Genomic DNA, 13,574 nt, shown 5'->3' on the forward strand with positions numbered 1-13,574 from the left:
CAGACACTGTGATTGGTAGGTTAGCTTGCCATTGGGGTCCGCCCAATGGGGACTGAGCAAGATGGGCCAGACATGCCCTGGAGCCCTCCAGTGGTCCCTCCCTGGCTGGCCAACATCCCTCGTCCCTCCCCGACCTCAATCTCGCACTGGTGGGGTCCCTCAGCCTGGCCTGCACCCTCTGGCAATCCAGGACCCCTCGGGGGATGTTGGAGAGCCGGTTTTGGCCCAATCCTGCAGGCCCCCACTGGTGTATGAATTCGTGCACAGGGCCTCTAGTTTTTATATGAAAAAGTATTTACAAGGATCTACTAGTATATAGAATGTAAGAAAATGTTCGATGCTATCAATATTTTACAGAGCCCCCTTTCTCTAAAGAGCCCTAACAAGCACTGTTTTTATTTTTATATATCCATATTCATAATATTTGGACATATATATTCCACTGTGTTAAATGTTTCAGTTTTTTTCCAGTAACTCTGAGTGATTTAAGTATGCAGAATTGGTAAAATTCTAGAATGGAGAACTTAACAATATATGCATCCAAATATGCAGGTAATGTGTTGCCTATACTTTTTAAATAATGCCAAATTTAAAATTTTTTAAATATATTTTGATTTGAGAGAGAGAGGGAGGGAGAGGGAGAGAGAAACATGGTTTGGCTGCTTCCTACATGCCCTCTACTGAGGATGGAGTCAACAACCCAGGCATGTGCCCTGACAGTGAGTCAAACCAGTGTCCTTTTGGTACAAGGGATGATGCCCAACCAACTAAGCCACACCAGCCAGGGCTCAAATTTTAAAATGTTGATTGATTAGGAATTAGTTGATTAGGAACAAAATAATTTGTTATTCACTTGTCTATAAAAATAACAGATTTTACATAGACTGGAGATTGGTTAAATTGTAATAATTTGCACCAAAGTCAGAAAAATAAGTTCCTTAACTGGTAAAGTGAGCCTTAAAATTAGATCATAAGATAATATTCCTAAAAAGAAAGGTTTCCAGGGAATGTCCTGAGAAGCAAAGTCCACAGCCAATGATCACTGAGCACACACTCTGCTAAGGGGGAGGCCACAGCCAATGATCGCTGAGCACACACTCTGCTAAGGGGGAGTCCACAGCCAAAGATTGCTGAGCACACACTCTGCTAAGGGATAATTTCAGACCATCACCTGAATATACTTTAAATTCTGTCTGAATTTTTTGAAATATCTCAATACTGTAACCCCACTTATTTATTCTCGCATCTCACATTTCCTTAGGCTTCTTGATTATGAATTACTTTCATAACCAGGTACAATGTCTTGAGAGATCCTTGCTCTATTGTTAGTGGGAAATCTATTTTTAATTCCACTACTGGGAGTAGGGGATCTGGTATAAAATATATTTTCCTGGTAAATATATATTCGTGTGAGAGTAGGCCTTCCTTCCCCCAGGCTGCCAGCATCAGCTTTCCTCTGGCACTCGGGACCTGGGCTGGCTTCCTTCAGGCTTCCCACCGGCACCCGGGACCTGGGCTTCCCTCCAGCCCAGGCTTCGTCCCAGAAGGACATCGGTCTAATTAGCATATTACCCTTTTATTATTATAGATAAGAGCCATTTCAGAATGTTGACCAACTACCAACAACTGATTTGAATATTGCCATTCTAAAAATTTACCTACGAGACACAATTTCTCTCAGTCCTTGCCCATGATTAAAGCCTACATAAAAGATAAAAAAAGAAAAGCCAACATAACTAAAAAGTAACACCATTGTTTACGGTGGGCCTTCAATAAGTACATGTTGAATAAATATCAATAGATGTTATAAAACATAATGAAAATGAAAAATTTACGTTAATATAGTTATTCACCTATGCCTAGATAAATTAAAATAATAGAAAGAGTCGAAGGACAAAATATAGAAGATTCAGAGAGTTGCTGACTTAATACTTATGTATACACCCTAAGTGAACATACAGCTGGGTTTTGAAGTATGTTCTTTGTGCAGAATATACTAATAAGTGTCAAGAAGGTATCTTAAAGACAGAGGCTAGCATAGTTGCTTGCTCTCTTGAGCCATTTACATGGAGATGATAGCAGAACACATCACAGTTGGGCTTTCCACATAAGTGGATAATTTGTATCTCACAAAAGCCAGCTGCATTATGCCACCCGTCCTTCTCATTACAGTGATGGCACGGCAGCTTAACAATGAAGACAATGAGGTGGAGATAGGACGATCCTCTGCCTGGACTCTTCTGTATCTGCTACGGAACCACACTGGGAAATCACCTGCTAGCACATGGAGAGCAGCACTTCGTAATCATCCTAATTAGCTTCCAAAAGCAGTCATTGAAAGAACTCCTTCCGCAGAATCAGATAAGTCTCATTTCCTCTATTCAAACTTCTCCCTTGAAACAAATTATAGTGGAAAGCCACTCTTCTGGATTATTTATTAATAAGAAAAATGAGACCACACATAGAGGAAGACTCCTTAGATTGGGTCTTGAGCAAATTTGGGGGCTGAATATCCAGGCAATATCTATGGCAGGGAGTGAATGGTCTTTCCAGACTGAGTCTGAGGGAACTCATGGGGAAGTCTAGACAAGCTGAGTCTGCAGGAAGCCCCACCCAGTCTGGCCAGGCAAAGGTGAGAGAGATTTAGATGCTGTGTTAGTCTGCTGAGGCTGCCAAAAGAAGTACCACAGACAGCAGCCTTGTGCCTTGTCACAGTTCTTGGGGCTAGAAGTCCAAGATCGGGGTATCAGCAGGGTTTGTTTATTCTAAGGTCTCTCCCTCTTTCTTTACCTGGTCTTTCATCTGTGGGCACACATGTCTACTGTCTAAATGTCCTCCTCTTATAAGAACACGAGTCAGATTGGGTTAAAGCCACTCTAAAGACCTCATTCTAGCTTTATTTCCTCTTTAATCACCTAATCTATAATAATAAAAGCATAATATGCTAATTAGACCGGACAGCCAAACAACCTTCTGGACGTCCTTCGGATGACCTTCCGGACTGCGAATTTCATGCATCGGGCCTCTAGTTGTTCCTGAATTCTAATGATGCCCTTGGATGTCATAATATAAGTTATTGACATTTAAAGTTCATCAGATTTTCATTTTAGTGTTTCCTAAGTCAGTGGCACCTTTGTTGATGACATTTATCAGCAAAAACAAAAACAAAAAACTGGTCAGTATGCCGTAGGTCACAAACTGTTACAACTTCCATTAACATGGTTATTTGAAGATATTTTTCTCTTTTTATTGTTATTACTTTTTAATTCAACTTAGAAACTAAAGTGCAGCTCAGACAGATAGTTGGTGCTCAGAGACCCTGCTGAAGAGTATATGGTTCTGAGAGAAGGAAGCTCCATAAATCTGCTCATTACCGCCCTCACATTTAAAGAGCTCCTCTCTAAAACAAGCTTGCTGTGGCTTTTGTGTGGAATTAGTCTATTTTGGAGCTTTTAATAAAAATATAAAACCTTCATATCTGGGTCACCATTTTTGAATAGCCACATTATTGCCCTAGATGTGTTTTCTTATACACTTGGCATTTCAATTGTGAGAGCTTCCCATACCACCAGTCCAAAGATTGACTTAATGAGCATTTGTGTCAAAGAACCATGAAATGAAGTGCTATTCACATCTGCCAGATATATCCTTTATAGTATTGTCATTTTTTTCTAAAATGCAGACAATCACTTCATTGTTGAAGCAAACCACTACTTCACTAGAAACAATTGCAAATGTGAAGTGACACACTGGCTTTTAAAAAACACTTTTTAGAAGAACCACAGGACAATATGTAATTTGCAGAGTTTAAAACTTCTACCACAGTGATTTTTATGTCCTTTTTCTTGCATGGTATCTCTCATTAACTAAATTTGAATGAAAGGAAACAACTTTTCTTTTTCATTAACATTGACAGGTTCAATGCATGGGGAAAGGCAGTGAACTGGAAATATATGAAAATTGACTATGTAATGACATTTGTTAAAGAATAGGGGTTTATACATAAATGTACATTTTATTTCCTAAGAGATGTTTACTGTCTATTTTTATTCAGGACTTTTCTTCTTTACCTTGCCTGTTTTCAGTGTGAAGAGAGAATGCATAACAATGGAGTATGCTTTATAAGACCAAGTTTGTGCAAGTCTCAAAAAGATATGAGGAACTTTCTTTAGAGGCACAATTACCAACAGACTACTGAGGTTTAGAAAGGTTAAGTGTTTGTCACAAGGTCATTTTATTGGTAAGGGGCAGAGTCAGGATGAACTCAGATACATCTTCCTCCCATCCTGTGTTCTTAACCCTTAATTAGCATTTCTTTTGAGAAATAGTTTTATTTTTATCGTTGTCAGTATTACAGAGGTGCCCTATTTTCCAACTTTTTGCCCCCCTCCATCCAACACCCACCCCACCCCAGGCTTTTCCCACACTATTGTCTGTGCCCATGGGTTGTGCATTTATGCGTATATGATCTGTGCTAATCTCTTACCTCCTCACTGAGATCGGTTATTCTGTTCCCTGCATCCATGCCTCTGGATCTACTTTGTTTGGCAGTATGTTTTGTTCATTAGATTCCACATAGAAGTGTGATACTGTGATATTTGTCTTTCTCTGAACTGGCTTATTTCACTTAGCACAATAGTCTTCAGGTCTCTCCATGCTGTTGCAAAGGGGTCATTTTTATTTGGATAATGCATTAACTCTTAAAACTCTTCATTTTTTTCTTCTTAAATAAGATATTCTCTTTGTGTTTGCTTTCCAGGCAGCAAAAATGAAGACAAACAAAAGCACCGAATATATCACCTCTCCCTGAGTCAGTACTTAAGCAGTCCTCTGAGAAGTTCGACACAGTGCTGGTTCATACCTCATTCCCTAGAAGTTAGACACAGGGACCACACCTAGCTATGAGACTGGCACATGGACATCATGTCAGATACATAAAAAAGAAAGGGACAATGAAATTGAGGGGACAAACAAGCTATCCAACATATATAATTTCTGAATAAGGCCACATGAAACTGTAATTGGCAGTCTTAAAAAATATACCAGTAGGGCAATATAGTAAAAAGTGTTTAAAATTGAACCAAAAAACTGTGGTATAATTTTAGATCTACTTCTAAAACAGTGGATCATAAGTAAATCCTTGAAAATTTGTGTAACTTAGTTGGCTTCCTTGACAATAAAAAAAAATTAAAATCTGCCTTTGAGGTCATGCAAAATAATGCTAATGACAAGGATACCAGATGTGAAGGGCTTTTTAAAGTGTGGGTTTTTGTGTGTGCATGTGTTAGTGTGTATGTGTGTGTTTGGATATGTTTGTATGTTGGTGAATATGTATGTGTATATATAATATATACAGTTTCCCCAAAATGTATACATGCTTTAACAGCTGATTTCTATTACATTTTGAAAATGAAATGTATTTCAATAAACACTGTCTTTATAATTATTCAAAGTGTGTATACATTTTAGGGGGACGATCCTGTATATATAATTTTAAAGGAAATCCCTGATGCTTACTTATTATTTTTTTTAAATTATTTTCCAGCGTTAGGAACATTTTGAGATGTGGTAGTGATGACATGACTGTGTTCCTATGTTAAAAATCATCAGTTGTTGATATTTGTGGTATGTCATCAATAAGGACGATTTTAAAAAATAAAAAAAAAGAACTATAGGCTTAAATAGTACCAACATTTTTGCAAACAGGGGCTTCTTGTAGGTGCTAACAGCTGGAAATTGTTGGTGGGAGACTCTTGGAGGAAGCGGGAGGAAGGGCATCTGCAGCGCCCTCTGCTGGGTGGGTTGGGTCAGGAGCAGGGTGCTAGGGAGGTGTGCCATGCACTGTGTGTAGTACAACCACCTGCGTGCAGGTATACCAGGCATGTACACCAGGCATGTTCTGGACACAGAGTTGTATGTTGACCAGCACTTGGCAGTAGACTCTTGTCTTCTAACAAAACAAAACATATTAAAAGCAGGAAATAGCGCATACAAATCCATCTCTGACTCTTCTCTTGATAAATTGGACCTGTCTCTGAGACGGCAAACATCAGCAGGAGTTTTGTGTCTGCTGCCCTTCGGGCACATGCTCCCAGCTGGCACAGCCTGCAGTACCCTCTTTACCCAGTCAGTCACCAGGTGCTCCCTGCGGGCAGTGCACTTGCAAGCCCCATCCGTCTGCATGCCTGGGCTCCACACCCTCAGAGCCTTTCTCCCTCTGCACCTACCTGCACACTGTTTCCGCTGCCTCACCTGCTCTCTTCATTTTTACTTGTCAGATCCCATCTGTTCTTTTTTTTTATAGAGAAATTTTTTCTTTATTGATTAGGGTGTTACATTTGTGTCCTTATCCCCCCATTGCCCCCCACCCCCCATTCATGCTCTCAACCCCCTGGTGTCTGTGTCCATTGGTTAGGCTTATATGCATGCATACAAGTCCTTTGGTTGATCTCTCCCCCTGACCCCCACCCTCCCCTACCTTTCCTCTGAGGTTTGACAGTCTGCTCCATCAAAAAATTATTAGACTTAATAAATGAATTCAGCAATGCAGCAGGATACAAAATTAACTCCAAGAAATCTGTGGCATTTTTATACACCCATAGCGAACTTACAGAAAGAGAGATTTTTAAAAAATCCCATTTACTATTGCACCAAAAAAAATTAAGATACCTAGGAATGAAGGAGGTAAAAGACCTGTACTCAGAAAACTACAAGACATTGAAAAAAGTGATAGAGGAAGACATAAACAGATGGAAGAATATACTGTGTTCATGGATTGAAGAATCAACATCATTAAAATGTCCATAGTACCCAAAGCAATCTACAGATTCAATGCACTCCCCATTAAAATACCAACGGCATATTTCACAGACCTAGAACGAACTCTCCAAAAATTCAACTGGAATAAAAAAAGACCCCATCTGTTCTTAAGGCCCAATTCAATGGCACTGTGTTCGTCATCTTACTGCACTCGCAGACTTACAGCGTCATTTCATGTATTTTACGTTGTTACACGACTCGGTTTATCTTCTGCTTTATTATTATTATTATTATTATTATTATTTGCATTCTAATACTATGTTTGGTATTTGTATGAGATCCTCCCTCCTTCTTTGGAAATACATATAACTGACTTCCACCTAAATGAAATGATTGAAGACAAGCGATTGAGGAAATGATCCTGTATGTTCTTATGGGACATACTTTCATTGCCCACGTTAATAATCCAACTTCCACATTGTCCATTTCAGAAAGGCATCGTAGCATTTCAGTCTACATTTTCCAAATAGGAACAAATCCACAAGTTTATTTTAGTGTTTTCTTTGGCCGCATAGTTTTCACCAACCATGTTTGTCACCTTCCATTTGAGATAAAAACAACAAAACAAAACAAAAACAACAACCCGTTTTCTTTCTGGACTGCTTTGTTATCTCACAATGAATGATCATTCATTTTGTTCAATAAGAAGAGAAAGGAGCTGTGATGAACTCCCCCCCTCCCCCCGCTTGTATTTATTGTGGCAGAAAGCGTGATTACTGGCTAACCTTCGGAGAACATGGCACCACTGTAAAGGATGAGCGTTCCAAGTGTTAGAAATTTAATTCGAGATATACAAGCAATAATTCTCAAACTGTCCGGCTTCTGCTAATACAAAATGACACATTTGAGAAAAAAACACATTCATTTCCTTCCTGGAGCATTTCCAAGTTGTCGGCACAGTTGAAATTTTCTATTACATAAAAATGGCCAGTAATGCTTGTCAATGGTTGTCTTTCTTGCACAATCCCTTGGGTCTGAAAAGCAAACATCCCTCACAATACTGTTTTGATGCAATGTACACATACTGTCCGCATTCAAATAAAAAGATAAAAATATCTGTCCACAAAAGGAGCACGGGGAAAGTGATGTAACAACTTAATTACAAGGGATTATAAGACGCTAAAGACTTTACAGGCATGAAAGTATGAGGGGGAAATAGTCGTCAAGCTACACACTATCAGTGCAAATTTTCCCAGGATCAGCTGCACTTTTATTAACCATCTAATGAATAAATGCCATGTACTGTGATATCTACAGATGCCTATAACATCCTTACTTTTCTGGCAAAATAATTTCTCAAGTGCATCCAAAATCATCCAACAGAACATTCCCTTCAACACACATTATATTACTTATTTTCATGGATTCAGGTTTTCAGTTGATATTTTCATTTTGGTCTCATTTTTTAATGCAATTTCTAACCCTTACTCTTGTATCTTGGGATTTTTTTGGCCAAGTCTGGCAGCAAGATAAGGCCATGTGGGAAGGAGTCTGAATCCCATCCTTGGTCGCAGGAAGGTACCAATGGGAGGGAGATGTGATGCCTGATCGGGGTTTCACCCACTTCTTTTTGTATTATTATATTAGAGGCCCAGTGCAAGAAATCCATGCATGGGTAAGGTCCCTAGGCCTGGCTGGTGATCAGGGCCGATTGGGGCCTTCTGGCTGCCAGCCAGGGCCTTCCTTCATTCTGCGCCGCCCCCTAGTGGTCAGCGCATGTCAAAGCAAGCAATCGAACTCTTGGTCTCTTGGTCGAATTCCCAAGGGGACACTGCATATTAGCCTTTTATATACACTGAGTGGCCAGATTATTATGACCGCCTGACGTTTGTAGGCAAATTAGCTATAATTTCATGCTGAAGTTGCTAGAGGGCCAGACCATTATAATTAGGGAAGCAGGTTGCTTACCACAACAATTGAAGTGATTTTTTCTGAATATATGGGTAAACAATGCGATTTAACAGCCTTTGAACGTGGGATATATTTGAACGTGAGTGGCCAGATTATTATGACCATCCCATCAGTACTTCGTTGGGCCATCTTTTGCCTTCAATACTGCGGCGATTCTTCTTGGCATTGACTCCAGGAGATGTTGAAAGGTGATGTGAGGAATCTGACACCATGCCTGATGAATAGCACTGTCCAGTTCTGTGAGATTTGATGGTTGTGGAACCAGCTGCCTGATGGCTCTTTTCACTTCGTCCCACAAATGCTCAATTGGATTGAGATCTGGTGCTTGTGGGAGCCACCTAAGCAAGGTAAAGTCTCCCTCATGTTCTTGAAACCACTCCTGCACAATATGAGCACCGTGGCATGGCGCATTGTCTTGTTGGAAGAAGCCATCTCCATTGGGATATGCCATCAACATGATAGGATGAACTTGATCAGCAAGGATACTTAGGTATGTTGTGCCATTCAGACGTTGTTCCACACGAATTAAAGGGCCCAAATCATGCCAGGAAAACATGCCCCAAATCATAACACTGCCCCCACCAGCTTGAAGGGTTGTACTCATGCATGTGGGGTACATGCTTTCATGCTGTTTCCGCCAAATTCTCACTCTGCCATCTGCATAATGCAACTAGAAACGTGATTCATTGGACCACATGACTTTTTTCCAATGCTCGACTGTCCAATCCTTGTGTTCCTGTGTGAATTGGAGACGTTTTATCTTGGTAACTGCAGACAGCAAAGGTGTTCGAACAGGCCTTCAGCTTCCATATCCCATACAATGTAGTGTACGGCTAATTTGCCTACAAATGTCAGGTGGTCATAACAATCTGGACACTCAGTATATATATATACATACATATATATATATACCCCATGTTCAAAGGCTGTTAAATCACGTTGTTTACCCATATCTTCAGAAAAAAATTACTTCTACTGTCATGGTAAACAATCTGCTCCCCTATTTATAATGGTCTGGCCCTCCAGCAACTTCAGCGTGAAATTATATCTAATTTGCCTACAAACGTCAGGTGATCATGATAATCTGGCCACTCAGTGTATATATAGATCCCCTCTATATACCAGGCACTATGCCCAATATACCAGGCACTAGTCTAAGCATTAGGTTTGGTCCTAATGTGAATGCCTGTGTGAAAACAATGGTACAAATGACTACAATTGGGAATAGATTATTTACTAAATCAAGATGATGTTAGAATTCCATATGTTAGTAGTGGTTGACATCCAGAATTTCTGCTTCTATAGCCTAGTTGCTTCTATGCTAAGCCTAGATCCAGGTAAGAGTGAAGAGAGGCCCTAGAGCTATTTCTGGACTAGACAACCTACCGAAAAAGAAGTCATAGAATGGGCCTAAGCCATGTGTCTACTTGTATAAGTTACCCATTGTCTGTGAACTCCTAGCTGAGAGGTGAGTGCTGCTGAAATTCAGCACCTACCCTGCTTTCCAAGCCATCTAGCAAGGCACGGGGTTACATCTCCCAGAGCATAAGGCACCCTTAGTAACCTGCATATTACTTGGTCTCAATACCAAGTCCCTCATAACATGCACAGGACACAACCCACCCAGATGGTGCTCTGTTTCCTGATTCGCCTAAAGATCCTCTATGGGTTAGCAGTCTTGGCATTGCTAGTCTGGAGTCAGCATGCTGAAGATGTTTATGCACTGGAGAGTAAGAATCAGGGTAGAGTCACTGAATCAGGAAAATGACAACATGAGATTCCACTTGAAGAATGGCATAGAATTCCAGAAGCTTTCACAGGGACCCAGAGAGCTGAGGTTTGAAACATGTGATTTAAAGCAACCACAGAAACACCCCATGGTAGGTGTGAGGGCGCTGCAGTGTCTTAAGACAACATCATAAGGGATGTCCTCAATATGAATCTGCTACAGCACTCCCTGCCGCCACCCAGAATTGGTCTGGGATCTGGGAGGAGACAGAGGCTGTGTGTGGAAGGAGTAAAAATGGAGCTGAGGAGGAGGCTACTGTAAGCCCTGCTTCTTTCAGGTCGCCTCAGACTCATGTCAGCAACTGCAGGCCAACTCAGACCCAGGGCAGCTCCACTGCGGCCCTCAACGCTGCACCTCAGTCTCCAGAGACTGTGTGAGAAGGGGTGAGGGGAAGCCCATGAACAGCTTCACCTTGACCTTCAGTGCACAGTGTGACTGCAAGGGCTCTGCTAATCCCTGCACCAGTCAACAGGTCTGCATTCAAGCATTGCGCGCCAGACAAAACCTTCCATCTCATTCATTTTTGCATAGACATTCACAATTTACCTTCTCATAGGAAGCAGCTGAAAAGGGAAATCTGAGGCTTTATGGCAAACTAGAGGCATGAGGCACGAAATTCGTGCAAGGGACTCGACTGCCTCATGGCCTGGCGGCACCACCCACTGGTCGTTCCGGAAGGTCATTCAGGAAGGTCGTTCTGCTGTCTGGTCTAATTAGCATATTAGCTCTTTATTATATAGGATACTTCCTTCTCTCCTGGATGTATAGTGAGTACTATAAGGCCATCATAGTGGGTTCATGTGACTGCCACTTTGCTATGCTGAGTATCATGGCCAGTGACTGAATCCTACTGTGCTCTTTCCCCAAACCACAAGAACGCGACGTCATAGAGCACATACCAGTGCCCCCCTACTTTTTGGAAGTTCACTGTAGGCCACTTTGCTTTTGCAAAAGGCCCGCATTAGTACCTGCTTTGCTAACTGAAAGAAATATCAAGAGGCTTTTGCTTTACAAAAAAAAAAAAGAAGAAAGGAAGAGAAGAGGCAGAAGAGAAAGTAGCATTTGGCATTCGTTTTGCAGCAGCCGTTGTGGAGACAGCGTGGACCCAGCAGCGAGCGCACCCCGCCAGGCTCCTTCTCGGGGACCACACTCGGCATCTCTCATAGAACTGCACAGCTCTGGCCTGCGTCTGTGAGCATGTGCGCTTTACCTCAATGTATTTTGTGCTTCCATTAGCAAGATGTGTCTTGGTATTATTAGAAAATAAGGTGTTACTTTAGGTTTTATGCGTTATGTGGTGTGATTTGGTAGGTTATTCAGGGCGGGGAGGGGCTTGCAATGCTCAAAAATGTTTCCATATGTGTTACTGTAATTGGACCTTCGCTTTGTGCCATTAGGGCTTAGAGAAGGTGTTGCAGGAGCCCTCTGCTCCCTGACAGGGGGAACCTGTCTGTAGAGCAAGCTCCTCACAGACCCTGATGCTCGGTGTGGCGCAGACTGAACTGGAATGAGGGTGCTTTTCAGGTGGGACGTTCTTTGCTTTTTATTTGAGGGTGGAAATTCTAAAGCAGCCCCACAGCGCCCCCTCTGTCCCCGCACAGCTGGGAAAGGTCCTTTGGAGATGGAAGTTATTGCTGAGGCGTCCCTGAAAAAGAGCTGAGGCCTGCTCTCCTGCCAAGAAGCCGCAAAATCGAGATGTCCCCACAAGGCATCAGATCCTGACGTGAGCCCACGATGGCTCCCAGGGGCTTCCTTTCCTGGACGATGAGCTCAGTGGGAAGCAGTCCCCAGTGACCGCACAGAGGTCAGAGAATATGCCAGGGTCAAGGTAAGCCTATGGGCTGGACTTTAGTAGAAAGGCCCTGAAGCTATGTACTTTGACGGGAGCCATGCTGGTCAGGTGATCTTTCAAGAACTGATGTATCACTTTGAAGCACAGCTGGGCTAGCATCCCTGCCTGAACATGATGCTGTGAGCCCCTCCATACCCCAGGAGTTCCGCTTGCCAAGGGGGCCTGTGCTGCACTCCTGCCCCCGATCATCCCAGTATAAACTGCACTATAGGTCTATTGGTAACTCCAAACTCAGAACACAGCCAATACTAGCATAACCTTTGATAATCATTTAACATTCAAAGGATGATGTGGCCTCTATTTCTCCTGAAATCCAGAAGTCTCATTTCTCATATCACATGTGTATCAGTTGTCCCCCACACATGCCTAATCCTGTACCTCAGTTCTCTGAACGTCTACAGTGAAAAATTTCACATCACTGACACTTCAAATGATACAAAAGTATTTTTTTCTAAAACCCACTGTACCAGGAATGAGCCCATAAATTAGCAGATTTCAAACATTCTAAACACTTCTCCTTAGTAATAAATACATTTTATAATTTTATTTCAAATCATATATACATACACATGCATACATATCTATGTATATATGTACAAACAATTGGAAAGTTAATGTGTTTCTATCCATTCTATATTATTATAGTCTGTTTCTTAAAATATGGTAGCTGTATCCTACCTGATTGATTTTATGATCCCCTCACAGGTCGAGGCCAACAATTTGATTAAAACTATTATAAGCGGTGGAGTGATTTGCAGAATGCTGCTGTATGCTGGAAAGTCCATCTGGTGAACAGAATTTCTCATTATCACCGGCAGTGATGAGGCCATTTGCAAAAGGCATCTCTCTAGAAACCTTCTGTTAAAATGCACACCTTTAAGCGGAAATGTCCTCTGCCCTCAGATCCTAATTGTCCAGTGGCATCTGTCTCCTCTGTGTAGATTTTTTTACTCAAGCATTGCTAATTGGTCATGATACTCTTTCTCTTTGAGCCTAGATAAAGACTTCTCAACACTCCACTTGAGGCCATGGCTACTGGTTGACTATAATGGATGAGAAAAATAACACCAGTTTTCCATCTGATCTCTAGTTTCTTTTGATGTGCGTTTGGAGTCATCTTCCAATGTGACACTGGTGGATAGATAAGGTCTTGAAAGATGGAAAAAGGATGTCAAAGAGAAGAGCTAGGTAACTAGGTACAGT

This window comes from Myotis yumanensis, unplaced genomic scaffold (genome assembly GCF_028538775.1).
Source record: "Myotis yumanensis isolate MYYU_CA2020_CCGP unplaced genomic scaffold, mMyoYum1.0.hap1 SCAF_3, whole genome shotgun sequence".
In the NCBI taxonomy this organism is placed as follows: Eukaryota; Metazoa; Chordata; class Mammalia; order Chiroptera; family Vespertilionidae; genus Myotis; species Myotis yumanensis.